Genomic DNA, 14,935 nt, shown 5'->3' with positions numbered 1-14,935 from the left:
TTGTAAATAGCCCCACTATTTTCTAATTTATGCATGTCCGATTGTTAGAGGCCCATTGGAAATTTCTGATTTTCCTCCTTTTAAATTACACAATGTATATATTCAGATATTGACATATGCCGATGACACATGATATATCAAGCGCCAGCTAGTCTAGAGAAGCGATTAACATTTTTAGAAGAATACAGTGTCTTAAATAAACAATGCATGGAGTATTAGAACATTGATATGCAAACATTATGGCCAAAGCATTGAATTAGTTCATACAAACTTAGAATCCATTCCAACTCAAAATTATACTGAAAAAAGGTGGAATTTCTAAGCTAGCAGGCACTGGTGGCATGGGAGCACACATTGCTTTTTCTGATTCCCTATAGGACGCACCATACCACAGTTAATATTGACCATATTAGACATATCCATGAAGCCGTTATGTAAACTGTTAGAGCAAATATAGGTATTGTAAAACGAACAGTGGGGCATATTACCAAGCAATAGCGATAATTATCGATATTGCTTGGTTAGCGGGAAAAAAATATCGCCGAGGATTTTTACCGCTGACATACCTTGATATTATCAAGGTTTATCTCAAAAGCGGTAAAAATCCCGCGAAATGCATGAATATTGCTAAAAAATCAGCGATATTCATGCATTATCGTGACAATGCTCTTAGCCATGTTTTCCAATTTCCATTGGATAACATGGCTAAGAACTGCTTTTAGCAGGCGTTAGCTTTTGGAGATATTCGCGCTTAGCACGAATATTTCCAAAAGTTGTTAATAGGAGTTAGAGATGTTAGCGACTGTTTTCAGTCGCTAACATCTTGGCACGCCCACTTTGCATGTCATTAGCGATAATTATCGCTGACATGCAAAGTGGGCCCCTAAATGCACGCTATCGCCTACAAGCTGTCGCTAACTGGTGTTAGCGACAGCTTGGTAATAGGGCGGTAAAATTATCGCCGCATTAGCGGGAAAAAGTCCTGCTAATGCGGCGATAATGCCCTTGGTAATATGCCTCAAAGTTCCCACTAGGTCCACCTTAGTTTATTCACTAAGGGAGTTCTAATGTGGCAGAGGTGAAGTCACGGCCGGGTTGCTGGCACATTTTACATTATAGATTAGGTGCCAGTGAGAACATCGATTGAAGACTACGTGGCAGATCTTAAATTACCTCTGTATCCGGAGGGAGGCGTTTACAGATCTCATGAAGATCATATGAATGCTCCTAACCTCCTCTCCCTCCCATGTTTAGGGGAGTGACTGCATTCACAACCTGCAGTCAAGATAGAGACGCTATTGCCCACTACAGAAAACAGTTGGGGTTTTGTGATACAAATGTCAACCAGCAAACCCTAAAACTTCATAGTACAAAGTGAGTAAAATAATGTGATGCTGAAAAACAGGGCAGTTATATGAAGTATGTAAAAATGAAGACATGAAAGAGCAGTATGACTTATTGTTCGGATTACTTACTATGACTATTCATTTACTGTGCGCTGCATTTACCATAATGCACCTGAGCTGCATCAACAATCGTGAAAACGAAAGAAATGTACTGACGTAAGTTTTACCATAATGCATCTGATCGAACTGAATTCTGGGATGTGAGGCAGTGTAATCCCTTACTTCTTTGTATACTGAAATTGTCTATTTTTTTGAGAAATAAGTTGGTGTAAAAAAACACAGGTTGAATACTAACGTATTAAAGTGTGAAACTTTAAAACCTTCATAAAGTGCTAAAGTCTTCATTAGAAATGTGCACCTTAACACAACACACAGCCTAATATTCTATTCATACTGTGAATCATACTACAGGAACTGCATATACTGATTGCTGCACTATGTATGCATTGTTCTCCATAGATATGGTGGGCACAAGCAGTTATGTCTAAAATTCGATACATGTGTAACAATCAATTAACCGCTTCACCATGCAGCCTGGTAATCCTTCACAATCACTTACAGGCATATTTGAAACCTCTCGCGTTCATCAATAGCACCATCATTAGGCAGGCTTTCACCACGGGCAATGCACAGCTGTTTTGTTTTACCTCTGGCACACTTATTTCACAGTAAATCATGCATCAGTGGCACTTGCACAACTAGGATCAACGCCATAATTTTCGTCTCATCATCCACCGCCAGTGTGGCACATATCTGTGTCTCAACAAGTGGATGGGCCAAGTGTGGCATTCTTAGTCTGGGCATGTACCAGTGCGATTTGACTGCACTAACTTTAACAGAGATGATTGAATTATCTGGATACAAGAAGTGCCAACCATGGTGACACAAATGGAACCAAAAGAGGCTTGAACCTCAATGTTAAACTGCCGTCTACAGTAGCTTCTCCCTACAAAAGTAGCGGCTCCTCAGCTAAGGTGGAGGAGCATCGCCCCCACAAGGAATATAATCTGATAATAACGCCAGGTTATTATCATTTTATTTTTCCCTAGCGGATCTCCAGGTGTGGGGCGGGGTTGGGCTGTGTTGCCCAAAGAGCAGGGAGGAGTGGTGGCACTCCCCAAGTGCGCACGACTGCTTGGCCTGCCGTCTTGTGCTGGCCGAACAGTTCTGCGCACTGTGCATGTTTCCCACCAGGCTGTAATACACAGCCTGGTGAGGAACATGCCCAGCCTCCCATTGGCTAGAGAAGTCTGGAAGCCTGGGTGCTTACTGTAGCTGGGACGGCAAGAAGGATGGAGGAGAGGTGGCTGCCGGAAAGGTGAGTTTAAGTTTAATTTTTTTCCTTTTATCGTTTTATTTTTACCCCATCCACCACTGATGCCTGGTAGCAGCCGCTACTGCCCTAAAAGCAGTGCTACACTAACTCTAGATGTCAATTTTACACTGAGATGTTTAAACCCAAACTGGTGTTACAACATTTTTAAACAAAAGCTAAGTCTGGAAGACAGCCTGAAAAGGCCACTTCAAAAGAAAGCTGCCTCAAATCGACAGACAATGCACATCCCTTGTTTGGTGTATCTGAATAAAAGTAAGAGCTATTAACCCACTTGTTGTTCCAGTTCCACGTTCTGCTAGACCAAGATGGGGGTGCTGCATAGAGTACACAGGGGACTGCTGTTCAACCAGTTCTGGTGTCTGCCTGACAGACAGCTTCCCAGAGGTGAGGAGACACCACCTGAAGTTTAACCTGGATGTAGGAGCTGTCTCCATTTCCTCAAGCACCTAGAGCTGACTTGCCTGAAGAGAAGGGGAAAGAGTGTTCTAATCCTGTAAGAGGTTTCTTCTATCAAGATGCTCAGAACAGCTGACCCTGGAGTGTTGTCAGCTCCTCCAGAGAGTCTCCAAAGAGAGCAACTGGATGCTCTCAGAACGAAGTATCATCTCAATGGCATACAGTGGATATTGCACTACCCTAAAGTGTGCCTGAAGTGGATTCCACCCTTGTGAGGTATGGCCAAAGTTGTAGAACTGTCCTGAAGTGTGTCATGAAGCGTAGTAAATGACCCCACCTTTATCAGAACTGCAGCAGGTGCCATTCACTGTCCTGAAATGTGCCACAAGAGAATGAAAATTGTACATGTGGTGGGCCAAGTTGCCATGAGCCATAAAGCATGGTGTTGAAGAAGGGTGCCACACTACAGAGGACCAGCAGTGGCACTGGTGAACTCTGCCACACCTGCAATAACTCCGATTCCCTGACGTGATACTGCACCATTGGAGACATCCACAACCTTAATGCCTGACAACAGCCAGACCCATGTGACAACACCTGCTGCTGCTATGCATCCGATCTGAGCCAAAGTGTCACCGCACTAGCAGAAGGCACTCTTCTTTCTAGAGGAGGGGGAAATACTAGATGCTTGCTATGGGCCTGAACACATATGATGACGGTCTAAAGAGGACTTGCTTGTGGTGAGAAAACTCTTTTGACACAAACTATGAGACTGAGCGCAGAACTCTGAATGCCAGACGGCAGGGGTAACACTGCACCTGTGCCTGATACCTGCTACATTAGACCTTATCTTATGCAGAGAGGAAGTGAAGACGGGAATAGACACCTTACGCCAGGATACAGTTATCCTGCGTGAGTGAAACAGTACCTGCATTTTGCAGTGTACAGCATTGTGCTTTTAAGCATATTTTTTAACGTTTTTTTACAGAAGCCAAGCACAGGGCTGGATGATCAGTTAATGTGCTGCTGGATAACTGCTGCGTTTGAAATCTGAGCTTGTTTTACCCTCACACAACCTCCCTGACTGTGAGTGTTCACCGTCACTACTACAGAAGGTGTTGTACTTGGCCCAGTTTGCAGCTCCCTAGTTGGACAGAGCTAGGATATCAGAGACAAATAACCTTAACTCAGCGTCTGTGGCCCAGTATCCCCTACTTGCCTCGTGCCCATGACCAGGGTCTAAGAGACGTCCATACAGAGTAATGGCAAACACAGTTGTGTTGTGTGTCTTATTTGGCACTGCAGGTGTAACAAGGGAGGATTAACTGCATTCAAGCATTCATAAAAATACTTGCAGCAGCTAAATACATTTATTACATTTATGTGCTATGTACTAGTACCAAAGAATGATCACATAACAAACAGGTACAGTGAATAACCCTTAACTGTCCCCATCAATACCCCAACAAACTCCACATGCAGTTAAATGTTATGTTATGTTAAAAAGAATGTATATAACGCACATACACCACATGGTTTCATGGCGCTTATAGAGGAAGTGAACTGCTGTTCATAAGATCAGTTATTCATAGGCCTGAGAAAATAACCAGGATTTCAATTGCCTCCTAAAGTAAGAGCAGCATGGAGACGATCTAATGTTGAGATGGAGTGCATTTCAGAAAGAGAGGGCTAATACCGAAAAGCGGGATCCACCAGTTCTTTTCTGCTTATAGGGGGGAAAGGCTAACAGTGACAGATGGGAGGACCAAAGGGCCCGGGTGGGGACGTACCTCTGGAGAAGATTGGAAATAAATTCCAGCCATGTGCCATGGAGTGTGAGAAGTTGGCCTGATATGTGATGTCCACTATTCTAGTGGTCCCCCTGTATCAGTCCAAACAACCCTTATGGTGATGGTTGTAAAGTCAACCTTATAGACCAGCTATCCTAGTGGTAGCATGGACAAAGCAGTCTTAGGCTAAAACTTCAGAGAGCATGTGAAGTCAGCTGTTTTACCATATGTAACCCCTTGAATACCAAATGAAAGGACACCACACAGGTTATATATAAAATATATATGTATTTATTACTAACACAACCCCTCTGAACTGAGGTACCAGGTTTTTAGGGACCCGGCGGTGCCAGGAGAAACACCCAGAGACCTCTTGAGTTCTTCCTGTTCTGGACCACAGAAACACAGAGTCTTCTAGGTGATGTCAAGGATCGAGTTTTATTGACTGCAACCAAGTAACAAGCGTCCTAGAAGTACAACAGCACGGTGTGTATATTCTCAGGAGACTGTTCGTTTTTACAGGACCAGCCTTCTCCTTTTATACAAAAATATCAGCTTCAGGCAAGAATTCCTTGTTTTACGGTACAACCATAGACATATTTTCACAACAAAAGAAAAGCAAAGTCATGATGGCCAGCCCACATTTTCGTATGTCTAGTTCGTGATAGATTACCCAGCCAGGCCCAGAACTTCCTTCAGATATCGATGAACCCCCAATAAAATTGGGCACCTCCTCCTTGTAAAACTAGCCATAAAGAAAAGACAGGGACAGGTGTGTGTATGATAAAGCGTGGTTTGTATGCGGTAAATGGTTTTATGGCATGTTGTGCCTTGATGCTAATCACACTCTGCCATTGGGATGGGGACTGCCCGAACAGGTTTGGCTGGAGGCAGTGGAGTCAGCTCGCCCAGGTCACAGAGGAGTCAGGAAAGGTGGACGTGTCCTTTCAGATCGAATTCGGCCTTGGTCAATTGACTATGTAAGGGCAACCACAAGATGGATGCCGCTCACAAAATGGAACCCGAGGGTTCAAGACGAAAACTATGATTTAAGGGTGATTTCGTCACTCAATCGTGACGCAAATGCACAGGCATAATGTCCCAATCATTACTGGTCTGCCGATACCAAATTCGTCATGGTATGATGATATTTTCTGACATGAGTGTTGGGCTACGGTACCACATTATAGCAGGGTCCAGAATTTTCAGTACTACAGACCCTCCTTTTGCCCTTATATAGGCAATAACTCATGCTAATCTGAGTCCAAATCTGTATTCATGAAGTCATGGAGATGCTGCTGTAGCATCATCCTGTTACTTAGTTCGTCCCTTGACACAGACTTCCTTACATATGATGTAGTACAGAGGCCACATATTGCAAGAGCACTCTGCACACACAGGCAGAACAGGAACAGAATGGCTAAGATCATTCCAATGAATATCAGAGTTTTCCATCCCCAGGCAGATATCAGTTCCCAGAACCACCCCATTAATGACCAGTCCCCTTTATCCACGTGAATGGAATCAGAAATCTTATGCAGTTTGGAGATGGCCTGGTATACTGTTGGAGCATTGTCAGGGATGAAAATCCAGCAACTGGATTGGATCACTTTACATACCCCACCACGGTCTGCGAGTATGACATCTAGGGCAACCCTGTTTTGAAGAGTCATAAGGCGGTCCGACAGGAGCTCCGCAGTCAAGTTACTAAGGGCACCAGCCGTTTCGATCACAGCGGATTCAACTACCCTCGTCAATTGGCGAATGTTCCTGCTGTTCACCATAGGCCCCCAAAACGGCAGAAAACCTTTTGGGAAATCTCCAAACTCCTGTTCCGCAGTGTCGTCTTTACTCACGACACCCCTAACTGTCCTTGTCCGATGGTAATCTGCCTCGGCCGTGTAGGTGGGTGGCAACAGGAACGAGAAAAAACATGTGCCCGAAAAGTCAGGGGGCAACCATGTATATGCTCTATCATGGCAGACGAAGAAGGTACCCTTAGCTGCTAGAAATGAAGGGGAGGTCTGAGACGAGAAAACGTAAGTTTCAGTACAGACACTCTTCCCTAACTGAGCTCTAGTGTTTTTGCCATTTCCCTGCAGACATAGGTGACCTTGATGGGGTACTATCCAGATTGGGGAGGATTTCTTTGCTCGCTGGCTCTCACTCAAGGAAATTCCATACTTAGTTATGTTCCATCGACTGTACACCTTTAACTCATCTTTGGGGATCGTTCGATATGTGTCAATATCCCTACTCATATTTCTGATTCCTGCCACTAGTGCCTTGTTGCTTGAATTTCTTCCTGTGGGACGCGGGGGATATGGTTCTATGGCAAACAGGAACATTGTCTGGAAAGCCCACAGAGAACCATAGTAGCTAAATGGCAGGACAATGTATGGGATACCCTTATCTGTCGTGTGTGGCATAAGTCCATATACCCAACAATTCGTTGTGTTCTTTACAGACTGGTGCTGGAGTAGGAGTTGGATGAATGAGTTATTTACAAATTCTAATCTTCTGGCAGACTCGTGTTCAGGTAGAGGGTGAAAAGAGTGCGGGGAAACAGTAGGAGGAGGTGTGGGCTGAGTGTCGTGTACAAATGAAACTCGAAAAGTGAATAAAGCATAGCCAATCAAAAACATCATTATACTGCACAACATTAGGATGCATATTATTAAAAATTGTTTTTTCGCCATCACAGTGCATATTGTCTTTTTAAAGTTTGTAGAGCTAGCAGGTCTCTTCATCTTGGGAAACTCCATCCTCTAAGTTGCTGCCCGCAGTGGGAGATTGATTCTGCTAAGGAGTGCTTCTGTCAGTTTAGGGCAACTCCCTTAGACCGACCAGAACTGTCGACCTAACCATCTCCAGCTGCACTTCAAAGACTGTGGCAACCGCGACCCTAGCAGCAGAACCGGATGGCGGTTCGAAAATCAAAAATGAGCAAGTTTTCCTGGATGAGAGAGCTGAACAATCAAAAAGAAAAAGCTTTTATTAGTCCATAGTCATAGGTCTTGGCCTCAAGTTATAGCGGTTTCGACCAGGAGCTGTGTGGTCTTGAAACAGGAGTTCAGGCTCAGTAGTGTCCAATTGCATTGACGGTGGCACAGATCCTTGCAGAATGTTATCGCTCTCCTTTTCTGTAGCAGTTCCTTTCAAACGTGCATCACTGAAGGGTAAGAAGCGAGGCACAGTTTCGGTCTCAGAGTCGGTAATTCCCTCCTGGACCCACCGGTCATAAGGAAGGGGCAGTGGGACCCGTTTACAATGGGCACCGTGCACCCAGTTCTTCTTGCCGTGGACACGTACTGCAGAGCGAGTAGCCAGCAAAACTTGGAATGGTCCGGACCAGCGAGGCTGCTCGTTCTTGGTTCGCTGGAAGTTGTGCACCAGGACCCAGGTGCCAGGTACAATAGCGTGGCCTGGATCATCAGACGCTGGCAGGGAGGAACTGTGGACCTGTTGGTGTTATACAAGCAATTTAATCGTCAATTTGTGCAAATAGTCAAGCAGTACAGGATGCTCTATCTCACTGAGCTTTGTGGGCCTTGGCACTCCCCATATGTTTGCCGGGCGGCCAAAGACGATTTCATGAGGACTAAGTCCCAGTCTAGAATGAACAGTCATTCTTGTCAATAGGAGTGCCAAGGGCAGGGCGTCAGGCCATTTAAGATCTGTGCTGGCTTGGATCTTGGCCAGTTTCAACTTTAGAGTGCCGTTATAGCACTCTACTAATCCAGCTGATTGGGGGTGATTTGCAGGGTGAAACTTCTGTTGTATGCCTAGACTCTCACACACTCTCTTCATCACTCGTCCCAAGAATTCACTCCCATTATCACTCCAGACCATTCTAGGCATTCCAAACCTAGGGAAGAATTCTTTGACAAGGGCTTTAGCTGTGGATAAGGCAGTATTGTCCTTAAGGGGATACGCTTCCACCCACCTGGAAAAGGCACAAACAACAACGAGTACGTATTTCAGATTGTTGCACCTTTCCATGTGGATGAAATCTAGCTGCAAAACCTTGAACGGATACGTTGGAGGCGTAAAATGACCAGCTGGAGTTGGGGTTCCCCTACCAGGATTGAACTTCAGACACACAATACATTTCTTGACTACATTCTTTGCACATTTAGGTATTCCACTATTCTGCCATACTGGAGCTAGCAACTTACAGATCCATTTCACACTGATATGAGCCATTGTCACCACTGCAAGCACATACGCATCGGGTAACAACCATCTCTGATGCTCTGACAATTCGATCCAACAACCATTCGCATCCAATTTACACTTGCTTTCTCTCCATTCATTCACCTCTTTCCCTGTGGCTTCGGATTGGATAGACCTCACACTCTCAATCGTGTCTTCACACATGCCAACATCACCAATCCATCTCGCAGGACCTGCAACATACATTCGACTCATTACATTCCTTGCAGTTTCTTTCGCAACTTCATCTGCAAATGCATTCCCATGACCAACATCATCTTGAATCTTTTTGTGTGCACTGCATTTCACAATCGCAACTTGTAGTGGCAAGGTCAGTGACTCGAGAAGCTCATTCACTAACTGACCATATTGAATCTTAGCACCATGCGACGTCAGGAACCCACGTTCACCCCACAATCGTCCAAAACTGTGAGCCACGCCAAAGGCGTATTGGCTGTCCGTATACACATTCACTCGTTTTCCTTTGCCAACACACATGCTCTTGTGAGTGCAATCAACTCTGCTGCTTGCGCAGAATTGTGTGGGATACGTGCAGTTTCAACAATCGCGTGCAAAGTCGTCACAGCATATGCTGCAGTCGTATCACCATTTGGCAACTTGAAACACGAACCATCAACCCATAAGGTATCATTACATTCAGGGAGAGGAGTATCCTGTAAGTCTACTCTCCCTTTTGTCTCTTCTTCTGTCCTAAAACAGCAGTCATGTTGTTCGATCTCATCTGTCTCAGCTGGAATGGGCAATAACGTGGCTGGTTTTAATGTATCACACCTCTTTATGTGTATGTGACTCGCTAACAGTGTCAGCTCATAACTTGACAGTCGAGCACTAGTTAAGTGCTGTGTCCTTGTTCTGTTTAACAAAATGTCTACAGCATGTGGGACCATAACTATCAGTGTGTTCTTCATTACTAACCCAGCAGACTGTCGAATACAGACAGCTGCTGCCGCAGTGGCCCTCAAGCAACTTGGCAATGCCTTAGCTACGGGATCTAGAGTTGCTGAAAAGTACGCGCATGGACCCTGTTTGTCCCCAAAATACTGTGTCAGGACTGATAATGCACAACCTTCCTTTTCATGGACGTACAATGCAAAAGGCTTACTGTAGTCGGGGTTACCCAGCACAGGAGCCGAACACAAGGCATAGCGAAATTCGTAAAAGCTTTTCTGACAATCTTCAGACCACGGAATGGGTTTTGGTGTATCCTTGCAAGTTAATGCCACCAAAGGTTTGGCCAACAAGGAGAAATTTGGTATCCATTGTCTGCAATATGATGTAATGCCCAAGAAAGCATGCACTTCTCTCTGTGTTCTTGGGACACTCAATTTTGCAATTGCCTGTATTCTCTCTGGGGTCAGCTTCCTTCCCTCCTTCGATAAGATGTGACCTAAGTAGGTCACTTCTTGTCGACAAAATTGCAGTTTCGAAAGAGAGACTTTGTGCTTCATGTCACATAAATGACGCAACAATGACAAAGTGGCTTGCTTGCAAATCTCCTCAGTATCTGCAGCGACCAGCAAATCGTCTACGTACTGAAAAAGAGTCGCACCATCAGGTAGAACAATCGTGTCAAGCTGTGATTTCAGAGCCTGACTAAATATCGATGGACTTTCACAGTAGCCCTGAGGAGCGTGTTTGAAGCTGAAGCTTCGGCCTCCTAAATTGAAGCCAAAAATGTCTCTGCTCTCCTCAGCAATCGGGATGCTGAAGAAAGCGTTCTTCAAGTCAATCACCGAGAACCAAGTGGCTGAAGCTGGAATCATAGTCAATAGGGCAGTGATATCAGGAACAACTGGAAACTGTGGCACAACAATCTTGTTCACTTCTCTGAGATCAATCACGAACCTATAGACAGGTGGTTGGGAAGGATCAGTACGCTTTAAAACTGGCAGAACAGGACTGTTACAAATGTTCCCTGTTGTCTCTTCAATTACATCTTTCTCAATCAGATCGTAAATGATTGCTAACAACGCTTTTTCACCTTCGCTAGAGATCTTGTATTGGGGATAACGTGGCAACCTAACATTGGCTTTCAATGTTAGAACATATGGCGCTATCTCTAAAAGACCCACATCATTAGAACCAGTAGCCCAAAGTATATCTGGAAGAGAAGACAATTCTGTTGGAATATTTTCCCTTGACAAATACATTGGAGAAACCACTTTCTTACCTAGGGTAAGTTGTACTCCCGAAAGAGAACAGTACAAAGTTGCATATAATCTCTTTAACAGATCCAATCCCAACAAGTTTTCACCGCAACCTGTTGTAAGAATGAGGGGTGCTTCTAATTCACATGGCCCAACAGAAAGGGACATAGGACTAGAGATCGGGTTCCTAACAGGGGCGCCAGAAAAACCTACTGAAACATTCATTTCGCCAGACAAAGGTGCGCCAGGGAGCTTTGAGTGCACAATAGAACTCTTTGTAGCACCAGTATCCAACAGAAAAGGCTATGACACACCTGTTGTAATCACCTCAACATAAGGTCCATTCTGATCTACTGGAACTGAAACAACTCCCTCTCTTTGTCCATGGGTGTCCTAGCAATCATTACCCTCATTCTCGTTCTCTGCATAGTAGTCATCAGCATAGTACTGAGCTGTCCTAGAGAACGCATTATTCTGTTGATCAAAGCTGTTCATAGATTTCTGAGGCGGAAAAGAAGGAGCATTCTGGGGGAAAATTTCCACTACCCCTACCTCTAGGAGCCTGTTGAACACCTCTACCTCTTGCACCAGAAACACCATTCAGACGTCGCAATAATGCCGGACAACTATTCTTGAAATGACCCTCTTCCTTGCAATACTCACACTGATTCGGACCATACAGTAAACGCTGTTGAGAAGACTCGTTTCTTTGCGAGTTTCTCGAATACTGCTGAGGTTGCTGATAATCGTGCTGACCAGCAGTACGAGGTGGATAAGCTTGCTGTGGAAGGACTTTAGTTTTCAATTCTTTAGTCTTTTTATCTGCTTTCTCTAGCTCATCTTTGCGTCTATTTTTGTAGTACTGGGCTGTAGCTAAAATCTGCGCTGACGTGGAAACAGCCCATGCACTTTATGAATCTTTCAACTTATTACACAGTTCAGGAAGCAAATTATGTACAAATTTGTCTACAAACAATCTTTGGCCACCCTCGGTAGCCATATCCTGACCACTATGATGGACGAAAGTCTCTTCAAACCTCGTGAAAAAGTAAGACACATTCTCATCTTTCTTCTGCTTGCACGCAGACAACTTGTCCCAATTCACGCGCAATTCGGGCATTAACCCCTTCAATGCTCATGACGAGTGAGCTCGTCATGAGGCACAGTGAAGCTGTGCTTATGACGAGCTGAGCTCGTCATGAACAATGTTAGTCATAAAATGACAGCACAGGAGGGGAAAAGCCACAGCAGCCAAGGTGTTAAAGTCTTCATATACGTGATAATTCTACCAGGAAGTTCTGCTACTAAAGGCTCAGGTTTAGAGCCACCAACTTGTCTAGCATCAGCAGCAGCAATATTAACCCATGTATCACCTAACTCTTGATCATGGTCTGCATGACGAATCTTACCCCATAAAGGCTGTGGAACAACATTTCCAAACAACATGTCTACATCTGCTAAATTCATTATACAGGAGCTGGCAGTTTGTGATAACTCTTTATAATACGCTGCAGGATTTTTGCGAGAATCAGGCAATGTCTGCTTGAGCGCTAAAACTTCAGATCTTTTCCAGGGAACATGTACCCATACACGCTGGAAATGCGGCGGAATGGCTGGAATCGCATTTGCATCACCTTCCCTCCAAACTGGAGGAACCTCTCTCATGGGATACTGTCGCGCTTTCTTCCTACCTGGCATGTCATGCTCGGACAGTGATCTAGAATTGCTTGCTTTACTCCTATAAGACAATAACATCTCAATTGCCTGTTCAACATCGGCACCTACAATCATGTCTTCTGCGAACTTGAACCGTACACGGAATAATTCATTCATGTCGTATTTTGGATCACTTCCCTTTAAATCTTCTCGGAGATATACACACATTTGTTCAAATACATATCTCTGTGTAGATGCTTCCCACTGACGGAAGACTTCCATAACGGACTGAACATCATACTTTACAGTGTTAGTAACCCATTTACGTGCTAACTCATTCAGCTCTTCTCTTTCCTGATAATCAGGCAGTCGACTTCGCAACTGTCTACGTTCTGTTTTAGGGGTCGTGTTAGGCGACCCAAAGAAAGGTGAGAAAAGACCAGTAACAGTGTTCGCTACTCTCTGTCGAACAGAAGGAGAAACTGGCGGAAAGGCAGATGCGCCAGAAAAGACAGGCTGATGTAAAGCAGAAGTCGAGGCAGTAGCAGAAAGAGTATTAGGATAAGCAATTGGAGCAGTAGGCGAAGTCGGAGGAGTAGAAACCAGCTGAAGAGGAGCTGGTGCTTGTGGAAGAACTGGTGTTTGTGCGGCGGGGCGCGGTATAACAAAGCATTGCGGGGTGCAGTAGCATTTTGTGCATAGGGGGGTGGAGAACTCAGTAAGTGAGACATTAAAGGATCCTTCTCAGGTGTCTCTTTTGATCCTTGTCCTTCATGTTGCAACACTGGGTAGCATTTATCTACTGCTAACTTCCTACTTCTGAGCATTTGTTCACTCTCTTGCTCTTCCTCATTATCTCTGAATGCAACGGCAGCTTGTACCATCGACACCTCTTTTATTTTTCTTTGCTAATTTCATTTCTTTCTGTTTGGCTTCCTTGCGCCATAGGCGAAAGGAGTCAAACATCACCGGTCGGGCTTTCTTCTTGAAAAGTTTCACCTATAGATTATCTAAAATCTCTGTATCAAAGCTACCATATTGTGGCCATTTTAAGACACCATCATTTCTGGTGTATCAGATCCATACTTCAATATATGTGATAGGGCCTACGCCATGCTTTACAGAGAGCTCATATGTTGAAGTTCCAACCGGAGGAACCGGACACGAATCCTCTAATCGGGAGTCCCTACTACAACCAAGACAAAACAAATTTCCAAGTCTGCTAAGACCAGGCATCTTCGCTCACTAGTCTAGCTTCAAACTTCAAAGGATTATCGAATACAATAGTCTCGTGAATACACGAGTCCCTTGGCTTTGGCGCTTGCAAGTTCCAAATCAAAGCGTATCTCTAGGATACCAAAACTAAGAATCAAACTAAGGACTGGGAGACGCTCCACTTATACTTAACTGAAGTATTGATGATCGATGAAGTCATTAGAAGACTCGTCTATTGTTTCGCTCTACCAAGCATCAATGGGTCCAAAACAGGGCGATAGTCAGGGCAGCAGTCCTTCGTAGCCGTCGGGACGCGGGGAACCTCGCAGCAAAGATCTTTGGAACCACGTCGACATATGGGGTCGCTGAAGTGGCTGGCCGTCCTCTGGAATTTTCACTCGAAGCTCCTCACGAACATCTGGCTTGGACCGACACCGCTTGATACCGCCCCGAGTTGGGCGCCAAACTGAGTTACCGGGTTTTTAGGGACCTGGCGGTGCCAGGGGGAACACCCAGAGACCTCTTGAGTTCTTCCTGTTCTGGACCACAGAAACACAGAGTCTTCTAGGTGATGTCAAGGATCGAGTTTTATTGGCTGCAACCAAGTAACAAGCGTCCTAGAAGTACAACAGCACAGTGTGTATATTCTCAGGAGACTGTTTGTTCTTACAGAACCAGCCTTCTCCTTTTATACAAAAATATCAGCTTCAGGCAAGAATTCCTTGTTTTACGGTACAACCATGTACATATTTT

Source organism: Lissotriton vulgaris, chromosome 1_1, assembly GCF_964263255.1.
Source record: "Lissotriton vulgaris chromosome 1_1, aLisVul1.2, whole genome shotgun sequence".
NCBI classification, from domain to species: domain Eukaryota; kingdom Metazoa; phylum Chordata; class Amphibia; order Caudata; family Salamandridae; genus Lissotriton; species Lissotriton vulgaris.
The sequence above is the reverse complement of the archived record's forward strand: the minus strand, read 5'-3'. Positions refer to the sequence as shown.